A 20,561-nucleotide genomic window follows, 5' to 3' on the forward strand; every position below is an offset into this window, starting at 1 on the left:
AGACTTGTGTTTCAAAGCGCCACAAGGCTAAATGGAAGGGAACAGGAAAGATAACAATGGCAAAAACCAGTAAATATACAGTCATGGTCCTACTAGCCTTGTGGTATTCAGACGTGCAAGTGCGTTGAGGAGAAGTGCAGGGGAGCGGGAAGGAAGGAGGAGCAGAGGAGTGGACAGGTGCTGGGGGAGGGCCCGTGAGGGAAGTGCTAAGGGGAGCCAAGGAGGAGAACCTTCGGCTAAGTGCTACTAAGGCGAATCTCAAGGGTGGGATGTGGAACCACCAAGCAGGGGCCCTGAGGGCAATGCAGTGGGCTTCATGAGTGTCGGGCCAGCGGTCAAAGCGGCAGTAGGGTGATTAGCAGGGTAGGGGAAAAAGGTGGCGAAGAGCAGAGTTTTGAGCAGTTTCCAGAACTTAAGGAGGTCCGGCTCAAGTCTAAGAGGGGCAGAGAGGCTGTTCCAAAAGGGAGGCACCAGCCGAGGAGAGGTACCTGCGCCCCACTCTCTGCTTGGAGAAGTGTTTGACAGTGAGAGAGTTGGAGTTAGAGGAGCATAGGGCTCTAGCAGGGGAGTATTTAGGGAGGGAAAGTTTGAGATAGCGTGGTCCCAGGCCCCAGAAGGCCACGTGGATGATGCAGAGGGTCTAGAATTGATCCTTATAACCACCGGGAGACAGTGGAGAGATTTTAGGGCTGGAGAGGTACAGTCCCTGGGTCTGAGACCAAGACTAAATCTTGCTGCCCTATTCTGGATTAGCTGGAGCGGGCGAATGGGAAGAAAGAGGACGATTGAGAAAGAGGCTGTTGCATCAGTCCAGCCTGGAGAGGACCAGAGCTCTGGAGATATTGAGCTTCCAGGGGGTAGGTGAGAAAAGAGAGAATGCCTCGGAGGTGGTGAAGCTGGAAGTGGGACTTCTTGGTAAGGTTCATGATGTGAGGGGTGAAGGAGAGAGCAGAGTCGAAGATGACCCCGAGATTTTTGGCCTCACAGGATGGTGGGGCTAGAGCGCCCAAAGAGGGGGGCCAGAGCAGAGGGAGGAAGGGAGGGCACAGGTGTCTCTGTCTTACTGGCATTGAGACGGAGATCATTTTCTGCACACCATGCCTGAATGGCGGACAGTCAGGGATGAGAGCAGAGGAAGAGGGGGAAGTAGAGGGAAGTTTGAAGGAAAGCTGTGTGTCATTGTCATAACACTGTAAATGGGGATAGAAGGAGGAGATCATGTTAGCAAGAGGGGCGAGATAGATATTGAAGAGTAATGGTGTTAGGATACAGCCCTGGGGGACACCATAAATGCGGAGGGTGGTGGTGGAGAAAGAAGGGCCCAATTGCATCTGGGAAGGGCAGTTAGTAAGGAATAAGGTCAACCAATCCAGTGCCTGGTCAGTGTTGTTAAGGGTGTCGCAGACGTTTTATGAGGATAGAATGGTTGACCGTCTCAAAGGCAGAGGAGAGATCGAGGAGAAAGAGAACAGCAGGAGGGTTGGAGTCGAGATTTGTTTTTCACAGGTGTTCAGGAGAGCAGTGTCTGTGCCGATGGGTGCCCGAAATCCAGATTGAAGGTCATGAAGGCAACCAACAAGATCAGTGTGGAGGGTCAGGTGGGGGAGGACCGCTTCTCCAAGAGTTTACCCAGGAAAGGTGTAGTAGAGATAGGGCGATAGTTAGCTTGGCAGGCGGGATCTGCAGACAGCTTTTTTAAGAGAGGGTGCGCAAGGGAGTGCTTGAGGGAAAGGGGGAAAGAGGCAGTGGCAAAGGAATGGTTACAGAAGTCAGCAAGAGCCGGGGTCACAGGGGAGATGTTGTCCTTAATGGTTCTGGAGGAGCAGGGGCACCTGTTTGGAGGAGGCCAATTTAGAGTGGAGCACTTTAGGGACCACATCCAGTGTTATGGGCAGGTGGGAGGAGGGGGACCAAGGGGAGCAGGCGTGGTAGAGGGGATCAGGTGGAGGAGAGGGAGGACATGATGTCCTGAGTTTTGGATGTGAAGTGGGAGGTCAAGGCAGTGCAGAGAACCTGGGAAGGAAGGAGAGAGGTGGAAACTGTAAGTGGATTGGAGAGTTCCTTGCAGATTTTTAAAAGTTCAGCTGTTTTGTTAGTGGCTCCAGAAATGCTGGCTTGGTTGTGGGCCCGTTTCTTGGAGCACACAGAGAAGAGATATTGCCTTTCGAGCAGGCAGCAGGCCAGTTTGTCAGAGGATACGCCCAAGGTCTGCCACTTTCGTTCAGCAACTGTGCACTTGCGTTTCAGAGATGCTAGATCAGAGTCATACCAGCTGTTGTTCTTGGTGGCAGGTTTTAGGCAGATCCTCATGGCAGGGGCAAGGATGTCAAGGGTGTTAGAGATGGCAAGGAGTAGGTTAGCAAGGACAGAGTCAGAGGGAGAATCGGGAGAGGGAGGGGGGGGTGAAGGTGGAGGCGAAAGCAGCAACTGACTCTGGCTTCATCTGGCAGTGCAGGAGGTGGCTCAGATAGAGGGCCTAGTGGCCCCAGGTGGGAGGAAAGGAGAGAGTGGTCAGACCAGTAGTGTGGGACAGTGACCGGATTAGAGACAGGGATGTCACCAGAGATCTGGGCATCAAGAGTGTGGCTGGCAGAGTGAGTCGGACTGGAAGGAAGAAGAGTGAGAGAGAGGGAGTCACAGAGGACCCAGAACTGAGAGGTAGATGATTCAGGAGAGTTGAGGTGGATGTTGAAGTCACCAAGGAGGAAGAGTTTGGAAGAAGAGGTTGAAAGGGATGAGGCAAAGTCAGCCCATTCAGAGAAAAAGAAGGAGATAGGGCCAGGGGGTCTCTAGATAGTGGCGAGGATGAGAGAGAGTAGACGAGACCCCAAACCTACAGACAAGGCATTCAAAAAAGAGGAGTAGGATTGTGTAGGAATGATGTAAGCAGGGACCCACTCAGGGAAGATTAGGGCCACTCCACCTACAGGCCTCTTGGGTTTCAAGAGCAGGTCAAGGAGAGTGTCAAGAGCAGTGACAGTGCTGGCATTGAACCTCGTTTCGGTAAAAGCAAGAACGTCCAGGTCAAAGTCTTCGAGAAGGAGATAGATGTCAGAAGAGTGTTTGACAGGAGAGTGAGCATTCAGAGTAGCTAGCCACCTTTGAAGGTTTTACCAGGGGGTGCACAGGGGCTGAGTACACCCATCGATGGTGGTGGGTGAGTGGAGAGAAAGCAGTGGTGGCAGTACAAGGGGGAACGTTTATGAGAGATGGCAGGCTCAGATCGAGAAGGAGAAGGGCAAGTTGAGATCCTTGAGGCAAGATAGTGTCATTATGATAGACATTAATGATACATCTAGAGGATGAGACGTATGCAAGGAGTACTGCACAACTAGTGCCAACATTAATGGGTGGGCAGGAGAAAGAGTGAAGACCAGATGGGGGAGTCCACAGGTCAAGAGTGGGGACAGTGAAGAGGATATCTGTAATAGTATTTCTGGAAGTGGCATTGTTGAAAGTGTCAGCGATAGGTAGGCCTGGATTAGAGTTCAGGAGAGCTTTTTTCAGCTTCCAGACTTTGTGAGAGAGGTAGGATAAGTGATAGAATGGCAGTTAGAATAGATAGGAGAGATGGAGAGTGCCATGGGAGTAGTGGGGGGGTTGGGGGCGGGTTGGATGAGCAGGGATGCGGCACAGTGTACAGGAACTCACCAAGTGGCCTAGCAGCCAGGCAGACACAGCGGGGGAGGTGTGTAAAGGACAGTGCACAGAATAAAAAGCACACCCAAGTTCGAATTTCCCAAGAAGCACTAAAACAGCACAAAAAGGAGGATGCACACCCAAGTTCAAATTTGGTGAGGTTAGAAGAGAGCAGAAACAGTAGGTAGGAATACCGGCAGGCATATAGAAAGCAGCAATTTAGGTGAGGTCAGGAGCAGTAATCATCGCAGCCAAATGCGATTTACATCTGGCTAGTTCAAGAGGTAAAACATTTTAGAAGGACAGCAGCAGTAATAGATTGCGACTAGAAGCGGATTCATATGGACATCAGATTAGAAATGGGAATTAATAAATACAATGATTCTAGGAGTCCACAGGGTTGTTCATGTGCATTTCGGTGAGGAAGTTAGGGTAACCGTACCAGCACAGGCGAGCCGAGTGCAGGCAGGATTAGTCAAGGACCAAGACCAGTGGTAATATTAAAGATTGTGTTGCCAGTAATGGTGGCAGGTCGCCTGAGTAGACGAATATTCTGCGAGGAGGGTCAGACCAGTGTTGAGAGAGCATGAAGACAGTGAAGGAGGCATTATGGATTAAATGAATGTGGATAATATGCAGGCGCAAGTCTTACCAGGTGAACAGATCTGCATCTGGATACTGCGGAGAACTGGCGCGATCCAGGAGGGCCCCCCCGCCCCAGACAGGGAGGGACATGGCCCTTAGAGAGGCCCTTGAGGGGGATGGCGATCGCCTGCCGGCTCCATGCACCTGCACAAGGAAGTGCAGACGGTCATACATTCAGCGTGGGGTTCGTCCTACTTAGAAACAGCTGATCTGGTTGCCGTGTGGGGCGGCCATGTTAGAAATTGTTCCTCGCTGGTTCTGCAACAAAGATGTGCCGCCAAGGTCTGGAGATCAGGGGATTGATGAGCCCCCAAGTGTGCAGGCGTTAGGTTTACATGTTGCAAATAACTACTTGATAAAACAGAACACATATTTTTAGGCTTGTATCCAGGGTAATATTTATCGAAGGGTACATATCTCAAACAGGGATTGGTTTCAAGAAACGTATAGGAATAGCTTTTCCTTCCCAGAGTGAGTATCAGTACCTTTTGGAAGGGTCATAACATATTCCCCACAAAATAAAACTATGTTTAAATGCCTTGGTTGTCAATGTCAAATCCTAAGAATGTGTCCCATATCAAGATTGGAAAACGTAATCAGCCTTTAGATTGTGGCGTCTAAATATCTTGGGAATTAAAGATGGATGGGTGTACAGAACCACATGCAGCCCAAGTTCATGAACAGAAACAAAAAAGGAAAATGGCCAACACAGCGGCTGCTTTCCCTACCAGTGTTTAAATCCAATGAAGCTACAAGGAAGACAGGGGCGGTGCAAAAAAGCCAAAGCAAGATTCAGATTCCATTAAAAAACATGTGGTTTAGATTATGCCATCAGGTCAATCAATGAGGCAAAAACGTATGGCTGGATGGCCAGGAATTAAACACACTGAACACATGATTACTACTTGTATCAAAGTACCCAACACTTGAGCAATAGACAGTCATAAGGTGGCCCCCATCAAACATTTTGGGCCCCTCGGGAAACCCCAAAACACCCAGATCATTTGGGGAAACCCCCCAAAAAGACCTGCAACTCCCAGAAAACCTCTTTTTGTCAGAGGGAAAAGCTTAACCGGACATGGGAGCGTCATCTATGGATGAGAAGGATGTATATCTCCAGTAACACCTGAATTAGTAGCTTTTTTTTTTATTTACTTGCAAATACTACCTACAGTTTTATTACATATAAAGAATACAATTATAAAGCAAAACCAATGCAAATATATGAATATAGCATAATTAATGATACATTTAAAACGAGAACAAACATATGCAACCTTGTCAATTAATGATGTACAGTATCACATGTTCTTAAAAATTGGAAACCTTACTAGGCAACTCAATATCCAACACCAGCAGGGTAGCAATGCATCTGCCTCATGCAGGGCTGGACTGACCCACTGGTTACTCTGGAGATGTGTGTCTAGGCACCCTGGGCCTCTTTTGTTTTTTATTTTCACATTTTCTCATACGAAAGGGGTTGGGCTTGCTCAAAATGTGTAATATGGGGCCACTTTGAAAATAATTTCCAGGGCCTCTTTTGGTTCCCAGTCCACCCCTGGCCTCATGCTATGGACGTTCACAAAGGTTCAGGCGATACAAACCCTATATTGTTGCCATATGAGCAGGGACTGCCCAATTTTGATATCCAATTACTCAGAATAAGAAACATTACAAGCAAATTAATTAACTGATAAACAATCATTTCTTGAACTAGAAAAGAGACAGCTTTATTTGATAAATCTTCTACTAGTGCTAGATTCAAGCCAATTACGCCAAACTCGAACCATCAAGACGTTGTTTATCGATTCCCCCAGATGTTTGAGGAATAGAAGGGGTGAAATCAATGAATAAGCTTCTATCAAGCCACTCTGGCTTACTATTACTAATTTCATATTGACCCATATTGGATTCACACAAAATTCAAGCAAACAAAACCAGCTTTTTATTTACTGCACATTTCGCAAGAAGGAAGGGAACGTCACATTTGCATTAGTATCTTTGCAGGTGTATTTTTTAGTAATGAACAACGAAAGCAGAAACTGAGGTTAGACAAACAAAACCGTACCACCATCATATACTTTAAAGGCATTGTAGGCGCATTTAGGTGGACCAGATAATGAAATGATGCACTTTTTACAAGTGTGCAGAAACCTTGTGTGCCATGCCATCCCTTGCACAAATTATTGTGTACATTAACTCGCAGAAAATGTGGTTTGTACACCAGAGGAACAGAGTTGTGTTAAATGTGACTTGAAATTAGGCACTGATAAAGGCTTTTTGTAGATCATAGTAGCTGCCACAGAACAGCTGCAGGCACCCACTTTTAAACATGTACAAGCCAGGTGCAGGGTATAAAAAGTAGAGCTCGGCAAGTAACTAAGCAAGCTGATCAATTTCTTTTGGTTCCTACAAAGAACTCAAGTAACTGTATTGTGACCTGGCTTAGTCTTTCCAGGCTCCCCAAAACCTGAAAGAAGAAGGAGAAATGGACTTGCATGACTAAGAAACTTGCACTAAAGTTGTGGCCTTCTTGCTGTTGGTTAAAGAACAGGAGCCTGGCGGTACAATAAATGGATGCAGCATGTCCAGATTCAGTCAATAAGGAGGAGGATCAGACTGGGTTAAATAAATGACTGTTTTACAACAAGGCATGATTATGAAAATGCAAATCACTTGGTGCCTAAGAGATGAATATTGATCAGGGTCCTGACTACATCTTCAGAGCTCGTGCGGGCACCACCCCAAGCAGGGTGAGTTGAAGCTTATACGCAGCCTGCATTTGGTGAAGCCCCCAGCCAAACTACCCTTTCCTTTCCTGCGGTATGGGACCAGCAATGCACTATAGCAGATACCATCATACCATCCCAAGCAAACTACCAAGGACGTCCAATATGCCGCCATTTTCAGCTTAATTTCCAGACTTGGATTCTTAGGCACATCGTTTAGATCCATTTGCTTTAAAAAAAATGTGCATTTAGTCTTGCTTTTCCCCTATTTACTTTTGTTTTTTACATAATTCTTTCTTTCTTTTCACTGCACAACTCTGTGCTTTCTCAAGGTCTCCACAACCGGGTCATCCAATATTGTGGAAGACACATGTCGGTCCTTATTTTTGCTTTGAGATGGATTAAGTTAATCACCAATTGGGTGGATATTTGGACTCGATTTAGAATTCATATATTGAAAATCCACGATAGCCTCTTTTTATAGTTTATGCCGTGTCAACACAGAAAATCTCAAATTCCGCTCCTACAATCTCACCAGTTGGCAATCTGCTTTTCTTTCCCTGTACAGGCAGCATAGTTTGCATTTTATTCGTGATACAAGCATGGGGATATTTATTGCCCAGTCACTTTTTACATAAATAACTATGGGTTAAAAAGTAGCGGCACACATCTCTTCATGGTAAAAGTTGGTGACATTTACTTACCAAGTCTGCTCTCCAGCCTACTTCTGCATCCCCCAGTTTTACTATCCCCCAACCCCTATTTTTATGAACCAAAAACAAAAGTTCCCATTGTACAGTGATACTCTCCTCTTCACGGATAGGCTTCCATTTCACTGGGGTTTGTATTATACACCTTTTCAAGAAGAGACAGACATCTTTAAGGTAAAGTCGAGACTTATTTCCAAGTTTTTATGGCACTTCTGTATATGACAAGGGAACAAACGATATAATGGAATGCTCAGAGGAATAATCATATCCATAGATCCCTTGTATAACCTTCTAAAAGGGTGTGATGATCGAGCAGAGATTGGGAAGCGTGGACCTGTGTGTATCTAAGCTGAGCAGAGATCTAGTCTGGATCTAGCCCCTGCAGATTCCGATATTGTGATCAACATGAGTGACTCAAATGGCCGGGCAGGGACTCTGCGTAATCTAGGCTGTTCTTTCGGGCAATGAGGCTTTGCATTGGAAAATAAATGAGATTATTCAAACTGATAATGTGTGTGAATACATGTAATAAGTATTTAACAATAAATACATGTACAAAGTTGATTTTTCAATGCACTGCAACACTTGTAAACCACTTACATTTTGGGGATGTGCGCCTGCTTCTGTTGACCTATTTCCATATATGTTGGTGTGTACAGTACCAGGTATAAACCAACACAATGTATGATATTAATATGCACAGAGGTGGTAAGGGGGAGGTATCCCTTGATCAACGTCACTTATACCGCACAAGCAGGGAGGGGACTGCCACATGTATGCCCAAAATACTACTGTCCCTTTAAGAAGGGGAAACGTTTATTGCCGAGAGCAGCCACGGTGGGTCATGTGTCCTGGGATGTCTGAAAGCTCATTTGCTTGACTAAACCTCGTTTCCGTGCTGCACTCTGAATCCATGTCAGCACACTTGGGTAAAATGAAACAGAAGCATTCCCCCTCCCGCTCATATTATTCGCTGGCGTTTCTGGAGCTGACGACGGAAAAATCAGCTCAAGATGGAGGAGGCAGCAGGGTAACCCCTGCGGGGTCATGCCGCCAGGACCTGGGACCCTCCCCTGGGGGTCAAAAGGCGAAGGGCGGAACGGCGCCAAAGACCTAATGGCCCAAAAGCCCGCGAAGGGCTGAACAAAGGAAAAGGGGCGGGGCCATCAGGATATAAGCAGGCGGGACCGGGGTGCCAGGCATCTCGCTCCTGCACTGGGACACGGCCGCCGCCTCGCAGGTGGAAGGAATTTCGTTTTCCACCCACCCACCCACGAAATACAAGCAAGGAGCAGGAGACCTGGGCGTTGCTGTCGCAGGACACCCAGGCCAGGATATGACAAGTTGGCGGTGTTTGGGCAACCAAGCACAAATGATAGACTCCGGACGAGCCAGAAGGAAACGGAATGGGTCTTCGCTCTTCCGGACTAGCGCCTCTTGGGGGCCTAAACGGCGGGGGCGTCTGGTAGGGACAAATAAGGCTCAGCTTCCCCCAAAAACAAACGGCGCTCTCCCCACCCACGGACACCGGCACGGGCAGGATTGGAACAGGTACAATGGGGCGGGGGAGTTGGGGGCCTACTATACCAAGTATAGGGGGAAGCAAAGGAAATCCGGCAAGCAAGCGCAACACGGACAGAATGAAGTTCACAAATGTGTACAAATAATTCTGTTGTCATGGAAATAAAACTGCGGCCAAGTTTGCCATTTGAAATTCTGTGTCATGCCAATTTGTGGGGATAAGGAGTAATGCATTGGGGTGCATGCGCAAAGAATAATTGGCAGTAAAGGCAAATGGACGGCTGCAGGGGTTATGAGCATGGTGGAGCACAGGGAAGTGCGGCAGTGGTGGCGACAACATGTACTCGCCATAACTCACTGATGCTGGGGAAAAAATCGAAGATGGCTGACCAGGTAGTTATTGAGGTTTCAGGGCAGGGCTTTAATTGGGGTAAGAAATCGAGGGGGGGCCCTGATTTGGGGCGTGGCTTGCGGGAGGGGCGTGGCCTAAAAAGTACGCAAATCGTAGGGTATACACACAAATATATATAAATGTTATATATTTGTGTGCGTACCTTACTATGGTTTGTGTACTATGCAAGCCATCTTTTCTAAACATGGAAATATGTAACTTATTTCTACGTTTATAAAAGATGGCTTGCAAAGTACACAAACCATAGTAAGGTACGCACACAAATATATAACATTTATATATATTTGTGTGCATAACCTACGGTTTGACTAGTTTTCAGGCCATCTTTTTTAAACATTTCGGGTTCATAAAAATGGCTTTGAAAGTACACAATGCAAGCCATCTTTTATAAAGCTTTGACTACGGACAAAATTGTCCGTCGGCAAAGCTTTATAAAAGATGGCTTGAAATGTGTACTTTCAAAGCCATCTTTTATAAACCTCAAAATATGTCGATGAATCCCCAGGTTCGCCGAGGGTTAAAGACGCCTCGGCGACCTGGGGAAACAAAGGGACGGTAACTGCCTCTGGTGACCTCTCGCGCGAGGGGTCACCAGACGCAGTTACTATGACAGAAGTGGCAGCCAGCCACAGCGACGCTGTGACTGGCTGCCACTTCTGTCAGCTTGCCTGACTTCATTGCAAGCGCATCTCCCGTCGCGGCTGCGGCCGCAACGGGATAATGCATCCCGCGATTCCCGCCAATGTTGCGGTGGGACAGGGGCCCCGGCAGGGCACCTCAGTCCCACTTTTTGGAGACTGCCGGGGCCCGGCCCCGGCAGGCTCCGGCCCACTTTAAGCACTGTTCACGGGTCTACACCTGGAGGTACCACCCCCATTGCTCACATCTGACATTTGTAGTTCTATCCAGAAGCGTGGACAGGCTAGTGCCTGGCAGGCAAGGCCCACCCCAAATCTGTAAATGCCCACTCTGCAGCACTGTGTGGACACTTGTAGATAGTAATGTCACTGCGATGGGCCCAACTACATTAGCGCCAGGCCCCACTTGTTAGGCAATCCCGGCTAGGCCACTTGTTATATCCCTGAGCAGTCAATCACAACCAGTCCTTCATAAAAGCCCAGGAAAAACAAAAGTTACAACCACAGCCCCAGTTACCAGCCTGCTCAGATGAATGCAGTGTGGACATTTGGAGACAGGCAAGATGGGTCTTTACATCAGGCTGTCAATTTAGAAGATACGTGAAAGAAGGAGATTGGAGAAGGAAAGAGCAGAGAAGAGCAGAGGAGGTTGGAGATAGCGAGAGAAAGAGGGGGCGAGAGGGAGAGCGGCAGAGTGGAGGGAGAGAGAGGGGGAGACGGAGAAAGGGAAGACTACTCAGCATTCAGTTTTTTTGGCCCACTGCACTGCAGGCCGCGCACTAATATATAGGCACTGTACTGGGAGAGGTGGCATTACTGACCACTGCAGTCCTACCTACCTAATAAGCCCATATAGGTCACCTAATTTCAAATCATCATCAACCCCATGGCCCATCGCAGAGTATACATAGGAGCCAGGCTTTGGAATAGGTATGGGAGTTAGGAGATGGTCAAACAATGCAAAGTAGAGCTATGGACTGAAGGAGGTTGGAAGCAGGAGGAGGAAGGGACACAAGGAAGGAAAGATCAGAATGAAGGAGCGAAAAAAGACCAAGGAAAGGAAGGAATCAGAAGGGAGAGAAAAAGGTGAGGAAGGAAAGTCAGTAAGGCGATGGGTTGTAGGAAACAAGGAGAAAGGGTGCCATCAACGGGCGGTGAATAAAAAGAGCCCGTGACAAATATGATAAGCAACCCAGCAGCTAACAAACCAAAAGGGCCAATTGCAATGGCTGAGCCAGTGGGCCGGTCACCCACCAAAGGCCCCTTTTTATTGCACAACACGCGCACTTTATTTATCTATGTTACAGAAAAGCATGCAGCAACGTGAATTGCGCGGACGCTCGGGTTGCTAAGTAACCAACGTGATATCAGCCAGTGCTCAGCAAGCACCCCGCATGTTCAAAGACTCCCGTGGCACTTCCTGCATTTTAATTCTATGACAAGACAGGAGGCTCATATTATGCATTCTAATCTTTACTCTGAAACCACAGCAGCAAAGAAAAAAACTTTATAAACAAAAAAGTTTAAAACAGAACTAAACTGAGTTCAATGTCAATGCAAGGGGGGACTCCCCAATCCATCATGGAGGACAGGTCATGCCCTGCAGGAGGCCAATGAGCAGGGACCCTTCCTTATATAAGTCCATTACTCTAAACCCAACCCCTCTTTCTTTGCTGCTGAAATCCACAGCTAAGTTACTCCTCCTAGTTCTTACCTTTGTGTGGAATTTATGGAGTTTAGAATGTTATTTTCTGTTACTTTATGTATTGAAAGTGATTTATAGCGCTGATATTTACAGTCGCTTCGCCTGCTCATTATACTCAGGCGGCGACACGTGGAATTTATTCCCCTCAGGGGAAGTTTGTTTATCTTGATGCGGCTGCCTCCAGTCCCCGGAGCCAGCGCGCCTTGCCCACGTGTCCCTAGAAAATGCTTATCTTTCTTTCCCCTCAAGGAATGTTTGTTTATTTTGGTGCGGCCTGGAGTCGCCGCGCATTGCCCACGTGTTCATGGAAATTCTTCCCTTCGGGGAAGGCTGGTTCTCCGTGTGCGGCTGCCTCCAGTCCCCGGAGGCAGCGTGCCTTGCCCACGTGTCCCTAGAAAATGCTTATCTTTCTTTCCCCTCAAGGAATGTTTGTTCATTTTGGTGCGGCCTGGAGTCGCCGCGCATTGCCCACGTGTTCATGGAAATTCTTCCCTTCGGGGAAGGCTGGTTCTCCGTGTGCGGCTGCCTCCAGTCCCCGGAGGCAGCGCGCGTTGCACACATGCTTGGTTGGTGACACGCGCGGTCTGTTTTAGAAGCTCAGCTTCTTACCGACGCGTGTCACGTCACGTCTCTAATGCGGCTCCATATTCTTTCATTTTTCCCTTCACAGGGATGGTAAGGTGGCGCAGCGAGTAGAGCGCTCGCTTTGCCATGGGTGCAGAGCCTGCTGACACAGGTTCGAATCCCGGAAGGGCCAAACTCATTCTTTCCTCCTTCCAAGCTTGATGAATGAGCACCACACACCGTGGGTAATATAAGCAGCGCTCAGATACCTGAGGGTTCGTAGCGCTATATATACATGCCAAATTAAAACGCATCGCGTGTGTGTTTTTCGTTTAGACGCTGCTCGCGTTTGGATTCAGGTGCAGGCATGCTAGGACCCGGCTGGGAGGCAGTTCCCTAGGCCCTCATTTCGTTGGTGGAGCTCTTTCATGAGCATTTCCACTACGTGCTGCTGTCCCCTCTCTTACATTGAAAGGCCATGTTTTCTTGGTTTTGAGCTATTATTCTTTAGTATATATGTATATTATCTGTTTATGGTTCAGAAAGGCTTCTGTTGCAGCGCACAGGCGACATAGCTCAAAGGGAAGGTTAATGGTTTTCCATGCAGAGGACCTGGGTTCGCTGCTGCCATTGGCAGTGTACACATATGGATGTGCATTTATACCTTTATTATTTGTATTGACGTGTGTATTTATATATTTAAAAATAGATATTTTATGTACTGTTTTAATCGATACTTTCAGCCTATATATTTGCGCCAGTTCGCCTATTGAAGAGCCTCATACGCTGCCATTCTGCTGCTTTTTATTTATTTATTTCAGTGCTACTCAGGGCATGGGTGATTTGCCTTCACTGTAGGGGCGATACCCTATTTCGGTTTCAGATTCTGCCTGAGTTCTATTGCGAGGTTAACCCCTCGTCTACTGCTGGTTTTCCACACCCTGCTGGGGTGCGCCGTTTCAGGTATATTGGCTCAGTGTATTCCTCCCTTAAACTTGGCAGTTTTTTGTTTACGTGCGGCTGGGGGCAGATGTCAATATTCTCCCTGGAGGGGTACCGTCACCTGCTCGGTGGCAGGTTTTTCCTGTATGTTTTTTGCTGCGAGGTGGCCCCTCGTATACTGCTGGTTCCACACCCTGCTGTGGTGGTCGGTTTGAGGTACACGTGCTCAGTGTATTCCTCGTTTACAGTCGGCAACTTTGTTGCGTGCTGCATATGGCTGTTGCTGTGCCATAACCTGCTCGGGTTCAGGTTCTGCCTGAGTGCTAATGCGAGGTTACCCCTCGTGTACTGCTGGTTATCACGACCTGCTTGGGCGAGCAGTTGGAGGTGCACTTGCTCAGTGTTTTCCTCCCTTAAGGTTGGCAACTTTGTTTCAGTGCTGCATATGGCAGAGGTCATTGTCTTTCTGTAAGCACGCCATAACCTGCTTGGTTTTCAGGCTTTGCCTGGTTTCTACTGCGAGGAACTCCCTCGTGTACTGCTGGTTGCCACACCCTGCTAGGGTGAGCAGTTGAGACGCACTTACTCAGTGTACTTTGGGTAACCACTAGGGTTAAGTGATGACTGGAACACATTTGCATGTTCAGAATGCTCAGTAGCCCGCATAGCTCGGTAAGTATCAGCTTCTATAAGGGCTGGGGGTCCAGACCCCTGTGAGGGCGTACCCCTCTTCTTGGCCATGTTATATATTTATTTATGTATTAAGTACTTTAAAGAAAAGAGTGCGTGGAGGTTGTTGTATACAGACCCATGTGGGAGGTTGTAACTTCCTGTCTAGCCGCTGGTGTTCACCCTCGCCTTTTTAGTTAAAATTCTGTTGCCCTTTACCTTGGTTAGTTTCAGGACAACTCAGTCCTTTCCTTAGGTTTGTTTTCCCGATATCAATTGCTCCACCCAATACCTGTGCTTATTAAGCTGCAGTATTTTCTCCTAACATGTGGAAGAAAACAGATTGCGTTATGCCTCTATTGAGTTCTGCAGGGCTTGAAGCTCTCTTTATGGGGGATGTGTTCCCTTACTATTTGTCCCTTTCGACATTCATTATTCTATTGGAACTATTGGTGGAGACGGGGTCAGCTCGAGAGGAACTGTTCAGTTGTGTGGCATGGCAAGTTCAGCAACCAGGTTCTACTTGGAGGAAGTGTTTGGAAACACTTGATGCTATCTAACAGTCGAGTTGCCAAATAATGATTTTATGGCGCCTGCCCAGGGATTTCCCCCCAAGGCTTGGCCTGTGGTTCAGCTAACCGTCTAACAGGTGTTGCTATTTCTCCTCTGGTCGAGGAGTTCAAGCAGGCTTCGGTACCCTCAAGAGCGTTGATTAACCTCTTTCATTGGGTATATATATATTTATATATATATATAGACATATTTTATTTTCTACAGTGCAGAGGATAGAATGGGGTTTTCACATCCGTGCTGACCGTATGGATACAGGTCCCTAATTGGGAAGGGTCTAAATCAGTCTTTTATCCTGCTGAGATCGATAAGTGAACACCTCACACCACACTCTGTTCGTTGTCGTGATAAGCACCACTCGTATACCTGAGGGTCGTAGTACTATATAAGTGATGTTTTGCTATGAACTATGTGCTTGATTTTCCTTCCCCTGACTCCCTTAGTGGCCAGTCAGCCTCTCACGGATTCAGAGACTCGGACCTCAGGGTTTGAGGGGTCTGTGGTCCCAGGTTTATTGCACAACCTTTCATTTACGGGACATTGATATTTATCCCAGAGTTCTTTTCCCCCTCATTCCTTTTTTCGCCATCCCTGGGGGAGATTGCATCATGATACTCGTGCTGAGCATTCCCTCATGTCAGTTACTTTCCTTTGCGCTAATTCCTGGTATTTCAATAAACTAAGGGGGACCCGTCCACGGTCAAGTTTTTGGTTAAAGTACAAGCGTGTATTTAGTTTTCCCTTAGCGGTGTACAGCAGGGCTTTAATATGGTCCTCAGGGTAGCCTTCTTCTGGGGTTGCAAGGTTTTTTCCCTTGGATGTGTGGGGAGGGTCCTCCTCCTTTGGGCAATCTCAATATCCCTCGGTGGGATAGTGGGGTCTGGGAGTGATACTAATCTCCCATCAGATTATTATGACCCTCTATCACGATGCGTTCCAGCGTCTCTACATTAACTATCAGAAAGTGTCTGTCAGTGCGATTCCCAGTGGGCTGGGATATATATTTAGTTACTGACTTGTTTCTCCTGGTCACCTGCAGGGCAGGTGGACCTTTGGGTTTTCACAAGGGTTTGTTTTGCAATACGGTGCCAGCTCAGGGTGCTGTGAGCTTCAGGGATCTTCAAATTAGATGAAATAGAGGTTAGACCTCTTCTGGTGTGCAACTTCAGTTTAACTGCTTAGCGATCGGTTCTTTGCAGTTTCAGTCTTGCTAAGACTTTGGAATATAGGAGTTCTCCTTCGGTTAGTTTTTGATCCTCTAGGGGTTTTATCACCCGGAGAGGAGAGAACAAGGTTCAAGCACCGGGCATATATACAAAGGAGTTTACGTATCAATATAATGGGAACGATGGGTTGTAAAATACATTTTTCTCCTTGCAATGTTTGGCCTCTTAGGGGTCAGGTGGGTAAATATCTGCCTTTTGTCATGGTAGCAGAGTCCTTTTCGCGAACGTGGGAGGTCTGTGGGTCTCCGTGCTGACGGTTTGACAGGTTCAGCTTCTCAGGTGTGGCCCCTCTCTCTTCAATTCTGCTTCTGTCTCCAGAAGTCATCCTTCCTCTTACAAATTATTAAAATTACTTTTTACTCCCACTTGGTTTTCCCAGTGTAGTTATGGGACATGCTCTGTTGCTATTACAATATCTTCCTTTAACACATGGGAGGGAGCCCTACAAAACCTTCACCCCTATGGGGTACTTTCTTTATCTCCAGGAGAGCTGGGTGCTTCTTTTCTTTGGTTTGCTATCCAGGTTCCCAAAGAGGGGGTGAGCTTAACTGTTTTAAGGTTTGATTGGACAACAGATGCGTTTTATTTCAGAAGGGGTTTTTTCCTAACCTGTTAAGTATAGGATAGCTTTGTTCAATGTTTTCCCTTCTTTTCACCAGTTGGTTTTGGTGGCTGGTAGGGTCGCTGGATTTAGCACATCTTCCTGTTTTTCTTACAGTGGATTTGGCTATGCCTTTGAGTCAGTTATTGGGGCAGCCTAGTCTTGGGCAATTCTCTTGCAGTCAGCTGATTGTTTTAATGAAAGCATTTAAAACATTTCTTTCCTATTATTTTATTACATTGTCTATTGTATTGATTATGTTGTACTAATGGGATGCAAGGGCTTTGAACTTGCATAATATGAGCCTCCTGTCTTGTCATAGAATAACTAATCCCCCACACTAACGTGAGATGGGGTTTTAGATTCTATTAAAGACAAGGAGGCGATTATTATCCCACCCACCCACCCCGGGTATGATATGATGTTATGACACGCATGTACACAGATGTTTTCAGAAAGAACAGTCTTTGGTTTGTTGGTCTTCCCATCCACCCACCCTTCTTGCTTGTTTTACAGCTCCGAGTTGAGATTTTGAGCAGGAGGGTGGCTCACAGCTTCAAGTTATGGAGTGCGTGGTACGAGAGCTTCGCTGGATTGCCTTCATCGTTTCTCATCTGATCTGTGCAGTGGACGTCTGGTTCAAGACAGCTACAGAAAGAGGGGTTGGGTTTAGAGTAATGGACTTATATAAGGAAGGGTCCCTGCTCATTGGCCTCCTGCAGGGCATGACCTGTCCTCCATGATGGATTGGGGAGTCCCCCCTTGCATTGACATTGAACTCAGTTTAGTTCTGTTTTAAACTTTTTTGTTTATAAAGTTTTTTTCTTTGCTGCTGTGGTTTCAGAGTAAAGATTAGAATGCATAATAATCGCCTCCTTGTCTTTAATAGAATCTAAACCCCCATCTCACGTTAGTGTGGGGGATTAGTTATTCGTTGCCACTCATTCCTTCTACCAGCAGAAGAATATCATTTAAGTTTAAACAAAAATGTACTATATATGCTGGAGTGAATGTGTGAATGTAATGCATGCAGTGCTCGTGTCTGCAAGAGTTTTAAATGAGTCTGCACATGGATGAATGAGAATGTTAGCGTTGTGTGACTATGCATTTTTATCCCTCTCTCTCGCGCTCTCCTCCCACCCCCTAACTGAACCAATACCTCCCCTAACCCAGGCACCTTTACTCCCCAGGCAAGAAAACACTGAATGTTCCACCCTACTGTCTAAGTGTTCTTCCTTACTCTGGTGAGGACGTGCCTAATGGGTCAGTGTTTTAGCTGCCTAGCCTCCCTCCACTGCTTTCTAACTGTCCCTATGGCACCGTCCAGACGCGGAGCCCTATGTTCTTGGTTCCCCGTCCCGCCCATGCACTCATCTACCTTCTGCCTATTGCTCTCCTCTTAATACTATGCTGGTGCCAACTCCACCGTCTCCACTCTAAGTCTCTCTCCCCTGTCACTCAGATGTCTCACACTCCTATGCTTCGCCTACACCCTTTACTGTTACTATTTTCTCTCTGATACTACTCTCTCCTCAACACTACTCCCACCTACACATTACTACTACTGTTCACACTACTACCACTCTCCATGCTACTGCCACTCTTCCCCCTCTCTCCCCCTCTCTCCACACTATTGCTACTACCTATTTTCCTACTTCCACTCTCACATGCGCTTGACAGTCACTCACTACACTTCCTAAATACATTTGCCACTCTTTTATAAACACCCACAAAGCAGTACAACTTGAACTCATTATTTGATGCCTCACAAGCTCCAAAATTCACCTTGACACGCCTCATCGTCCTTCCTCCTGGTCGCCTCTTGTCCTACACTCCTACCTCCTTTGACCTCACCCAAACAACTAACACTTCCTGTTTCCTGCTGGGCATGTTTATGCCTCTCCTATCTCTGGATTGGCTCTTTGTCCCTGGCCAATCTAACCTGGTCTTCCCTAGGGAATGTTACAGATAGGCAATTCTTCATATGACCCTTTACGCCTCGCCCCGTTTCCATGCAAGACCGCCACAGATCAGAAATGGCAGTTGAACATTGTCCCAGTTCATGCTAGGGGTCGGGGGGCACCATCCCTGACCACCCCTGAGCTATGTCCAGGTGGTTGTCTCTGGTGGTCTAGGGCGCCTGCACTGGCTTTCAATCTGGGTGGAAAATGGTCGGCATGCTGTGCGTGACAGAGAAGCTGCATAGGAGCTCTAGCTCCTTGCTCCGTTCCTGCCTCCTTCTCCTCTCTGCACACGCCATGTACTTCAGGCTCTCCGCCGGTGCACAAGCCTTGGATTTCTTCAGTGAAGACTCCCTCCCTCCAGTGCGATCTTCTATCACCCTAGTATGGGCCGCTGATGATGATGATTCCTGTTGTGGATACTCGTTCTTCCTGAAAAGAGAGGGGCATACTTGGCCAGCATATTGGGTCACAGGCTAGGGAAGATGGACAAAGGGTTCTTCCTAACGGGTCTCCTCTCCCCAGGTTAGAGGGTTCTGTTCCCTCTGACAAGGTTAAGAGACTGACCTAGTCCCAGCAGTACATCCTCAAACTGGTATACTGTGATAATGTTGATTTATAATATAGGCAAATCACATGACTGTACTCTGCAATAGCAATGCTGACATCTATTGTGGGGTCAGCTTCATGAAAGTGATTTATAGTGACCATTACTGGCATAGGAAGACAATGGCTGCAGCTTCATGTAAGTGATATATTGTGACCCATATGGGCACAGAGAAATTGTGCGTGTGGAGGCCTGGCCATTTTATGAATTGCTTCTGTGCATGGCGAGTTAGATGGCATTTACTGCATTATTTCCATTCGTTACCCTAAAGCCCCAATTCTAAACTTGATGATGTTTGACTCAATTTTTCTCAAACATTGTGTTGTAAAATGCACCATTACAACACATTACTTGTTGGGGTTGGGGAGAGCCACGACCCCTGAACCTCCCTACATTACTTAGAGCGCCTTTTGCTAGGCTGAGTCACTTGCGCTAAATGTATTTTGTATTATTTTTATGATGCACTTAAGCCTAAGCGCTATCCAAAATGATAACAGTACAACAGAATTGAAGTAACAAATCATAACACAAAGCAGCTCTAGGCAGGAGAAGAGAGAAGGTAAGATTTAAGGCATGAGCGGAAGATGGATAGAGAAGAAGAAGAGCATATAGAGGAAGTGTGTTCCAGTGTTTTGGAGCAAGAAGGGCAAAAGAACAAAAAGAAGACTGAGCGCAGGGTGGCTTGCCACAGCAAAAAGAGAGATTGTGATCAAAGAGAAGGAGGGGAAAGAAAAAAGAACTGAGAGCAGCAAGGTAGGGGGCACCAAGATCGAGGAGGTACTTAAACACCAGGCAGCGGAATTGACACATGAGACAGGATTCAAAGGGGAGGCAATTCGGAAGAACAGGAGGAAAGGAGAAGAGCGACACATACTGTGAAATGATAGAGCAAAGGAGGGTACATTGATAGGCTGATGAGTAAGGAGGAACAACAGAAAAGACAGGAAAAACGAATGCAGAAATTAGGATTTCAGTAGTGGAGAGGGAAAGCAAGGTGCGCATTTTACAAACGTTAAATAGCTGGAATCGGCAGCAGAGAGCAATAGAAGGTATATCAGGGGTTAAATATGAGGAAGAGTCAAAGAGGACACCAAGGTTACACACCAAGTAAGAGCAGGGCAGAGACATGAGAGGAAAGGAAAGTGACGAAAAAGTGACGAAAAAGGGAAAAAGGTCAGTGAGGGAAGATGCAAAGAAGAGGACTTCTGTTTTAGAATGATTAAGGGGGAGATGGAGTGGTGGATGTCAATTCCTCTCCACTAAAATTATTCATCTTCCACCATTGACTTTGCAATAATTTACAATGCCAGTGACCCCTCAGAAGCTGCCAGCTCTGTTTGCGCCAAAAGCTGTGTCCGACCCCATTTAGCCGCTAAAGCAGGACCTAAAAGGAAGACGATGGAACTAATGGAGTGCAAGTTG

The 20,561-nt window shown here is 47.0% G+C and overlaps 1 protein-coding gene and 1 long non-coding RNA gene across 2 annotated transcripts in view; one reads left to right on the forward strand and one right to left on the reverse strand.

The window, feature by feature from the left end:
* Positions 1 to 17,439, forward strand: part of LOC138491730 (uncharacterized) — a 44,300-nt gene extending 26,861 nt beyond the window's left edge. The window contains exon 3 of the long non-coding RNA XR_011276076.1: positions 17,088 to 17,439. This is a non-coding gene — a long non-coding RNA (uncharacterized lncRNA). The remainder of the gene's footprint in view (positions 1 to 17,087) is intronic.
* Positions 1 to 20,561, reverse strand: part of PLCH1 (phospholipase C eta 1) — a 1,334,702-nt gene that overhangs the window by 1,170,521 nt on the left and 143,620 nt on the right. The window lies entirely within an intron of this gene.

The sequence above is a fragment of the Ambystoma mexicanum genome, chromosome 10, assembly GCF_040938575.1.
Source record: "Ambystoma mexicanum isolate Mex_15411 chromosome 10, UKY_AmexF1_1, whole genome shotgun sequence".
In the NCBI taxonomy this organism is placed as follows: Eukaryota; Metazoa; Chordata; class Amphibia; order Caudata; family Ambystomatidae; genus Ambystoma; species Ambystoma mexicanum.